Source organism: Euphorbia lathyris, chromosome 7 (genome assembly GCF_963576675.1).
Source record: "Euphorbia lathyris chromosome 7, ddEupLath1.1, whole genome shotgun sequence".
Taxonomy (NCBI): domain Eukaryota; kingdom Viridiplantae; phylum Streptophyta; class Magnoliopsida; order Malpighiales; family Euphorbiaceae; genus Euphorbia; species Euphorbia lathyris.
In genome coordinates this window covers 36319500-36322652 of record NC_088916.1, presented here as the reverse complement: position 1 = coordinate 36322652, position 3153 = coordinate 36319500, and the positions used below count along the sequence as shown (strand labels likewise).

At 35.8% G+C, this 3153-nt stretch overlaps 1 non-coding gene across 1 annotated transcript; it reads left to right on the top strand.

Annotated features, from left to right (window-relative positions):
• The first annotated feature begins 2769 nt into the window (after positions 1 to 2769).
• Positions 2770 to 2876, top strand: LOC136201588 (small nucleolar RNA R71). Its single transcript, XR_010673936.1, has one exon. It is a non-coding gene; the product is annotated as a small nucleolar RNA R71 (small nucleolar RNA).
• Positions 2877 to 3153: the final 277 nt, after the last annotated feature.

Sequence of the window (3153 nt, the reverse complement as noted above, 5' to 3'; positions counted from 1 at the left end):
GAAAAATTCTTAATAAATCTTCTGTAAAAACCAGCATGTCCTAAGAATGATCTTACTCCCTTTACAGTAGTTGGAGGGGGTAATTTCTCTATCACTGAGGTTTTTGCTCTATCTACTTCTAATCCTTTTTTAGAGATTTTGTGACCTAAAACAATTCCTTCGTCAACCATGAAATGACATTTTTCCCAGTTTAATACCAAATTTGTTTCTTCACACCTAGACAGAACTTTATCCAAGTTTTCTAGGCATGAATCAAAAGAATCTCCATAAACTGAAAAATCGTCCATAAAAACTTTCATGATATCTTCAATAAAATCATTAAAAATCGCAGTCATACAACGTTGAAATGTTGCAGGCGCGTTACATAGACCAAAAGGCATTCTTCTATATGCAAATGTTCCGTAAGGACATGTGAAAGTTGTTTTATCTTGGTCATCCGGGTAAATGTATATTTGAAAGAATCCGGAGTAACCATCAAGAAAACAGTAGAAAGCATGACCAGCTATCCTTTCGATCATTTGATCAATGAAAGGAAGAGGAAAATGATCTTTCCTAGTTGCTTTATTTAAATTTCTATAATCTATACAAACCCTCCAACCAGTGGTGGTTCGTGTGGGTATTAATTCTCCTTCTTCATTCCTTACAACTGTTATGCCTCCCTTTTTAGGTACATAATGGATTGGACTAACCCATTCACTATCCGAGATAGGGTAGATGATTCCATTGTCCAGAAGTTTAGTAATCTCATTTTTTACTACTTCTTTCATGTTCGGATTTAGGCGTCTTTGCCTATCCGCTTTAGGTGGCTTATCTTCTTCTAAGTGAATTCTATTCATTACAATACTTGGATTAATACCTTTTAAGTCAGAAATTTGCCAACCCATACTTCCTATCCTACTTCTAACAACTTCTTTCAATTTTTCTTCTTGAACTTGTGTCAACTTGTTAGAGATAATTATAGGTAGAGAATCGCCTTCGCCTAAGAAAGCGTACCTCAAATGACTTGGTAATTCCTTAAGTTCTAATTTAGGTGGAACTATAATCGAAGGCGGAACTGGTCCATCTTCTCGAATCAAAGGTTCTAGGTCCTTATCTTCTAGTTCCTCACTCATTATAGGTTCTATTATTTCTTCTTTCTGAACAATGTCATTTACACATTCTTCAATTAAATCAAGTTTCATACAAGCGAAATCCTCCATAGGATATTTCATCGCTTGATTCATGTCAAACTCAATCTTATCATCTCCTATTCGTAAAACTACTTTCCCTTCCGACACATCAACTAGAGCACGTCCCGTGTTCATGAACGGTCTACCAAAGATTAGCGGACAATTTACATCATAAGCAAAATCTAAAATAACGAAATCGGTAGGAAAAATAAATTTGTCAACTTTAACTAAAACATCCTCAATTATACCGTACGGTCTTTTAGTGGTTTGATCCGTTAATTGTAAAACCATGTTGGTACGTTTGATGTCTTCTTCTAAACCTAACTTATTAAATATAGATAATGGCATCAAGTTAATGCTTGCTCCTAAATCACAAAGACAACTGGGGAATTCTATATCTCCCAATTTACACGGAATGGTAAAACATCCGGGATCTTTGAGTTTTGTGGGCAAATTGCTTGACACAATCGAACTGCAATCTTCAGTTAGTGAAATGGATGAAATTCCTTCCCAACTGATTTTCTTTGAAATTAAATCTTTGAGGAATTTACCATAATTGGGAATTTGCGTAATCGCATCCATAAACGTTAAATTAATATGCAAATTCTTAAGTTTGTCTAAAAATGTTAAAAGTTGTTTATCATAGTCCTTGTTGCGGACTTTGTGTGGAAAAGGTGGTTTGGGTACAAAAGTTTTTGTACTAGAGTCAATCGGTGCATCTTTTTGATTTAACGTATCTTCTTTGGGCTTTGGTAAATCAGTTCCAGGTAAAGTCGAATTTCCGGGCATTTCCGGACCTAAGTAATTTTTCCCTGAACGAAGAGTGATAGCCTTAACATGCTCTTTTGGATTTTCTTCTGTATGGCTTGGAAGACTTCCCTCTTTGCGGGATGGAATCGATTTAGCGAGTTGTCCAATTTGAATCTCCAAATTATGGATGCTAGATGATTGGTTTTTAATAAGCTGATCGAATTTATTCTCGATCCGTTTAAAACCATCGTCGTGATTACTTATTTTTCCGCTCATCGCATTAATGAATTTGTCGATTTTAGAAGATAAGGTGCTAATCGTATCTCTTGATTGATTTTGATAATTAGTAGTACGATTTTGATTAGCATTAACATTATTATTGTTATTATCTCTCCAGTTAAAGTTAGGATGATTTCTCCATCCAGGATTATATATATTGGAATAAGGATTATTAGTTTGGTTTTGCCCTTGGACAAAATTTACCTGTTCAATTTCACTCATACCTTCGTAATCCACATCCGTTCGGATTGGTTGACCATTAGGATCACACGGTGCCATAAACCTATCAATTTTGTGCGACAAGGCAGAAAATTGGGCTTGCAACATCGCTACTGGATCAAGATTCACTATACCTTTAACTGATGATGTTGTTGAGGATGATGGTTTCGCTGATGGTAGGTGTCCACGTTCCGCGGGCCACATACTGCTGTTGATTGCCATTTCCTCCAAAAGTTCTCTTGCTTGGGCAGATGTTTTCTTCATGAATAACCCTCCAGACATAGCATCCAATGAACCTCTAGTTGTAGGATTTAGTCCATTGTAAAATGTTTGCATTAAAAGTTCAGCGGGCAATTGGTGGTGTGGGCATAAACGTTGAAGTTCTTTAAAACGTTCCCAAGCCTCATAAAGAGTTTCATTATCATTTTGAGAAAAAGATGTTAACTCTTTAATGACTCTTGCGGTTTTTGCTAAAGGGAAAAATTTTGATAAAAATGCTTGGGCTAATTGCTCCCAAGTCTCAATTGATGCGGCTGGCATAGAAGTTAACCATTCTTTAGCTCGATCCTTGAAAGTAAAAGGAAAAAGGAGAAGTTTGATTGCTTCTGCAGTTACATCAGTAATTTTAAAAGTGTCACAAATTTCTAAGAAATTTGTCAAATGGGTATTAGGATTTTCGTTAGGTAACCCGTAAAACGTTACATTATTTTGCAACATGTTAAGCAACGCAGGCTTA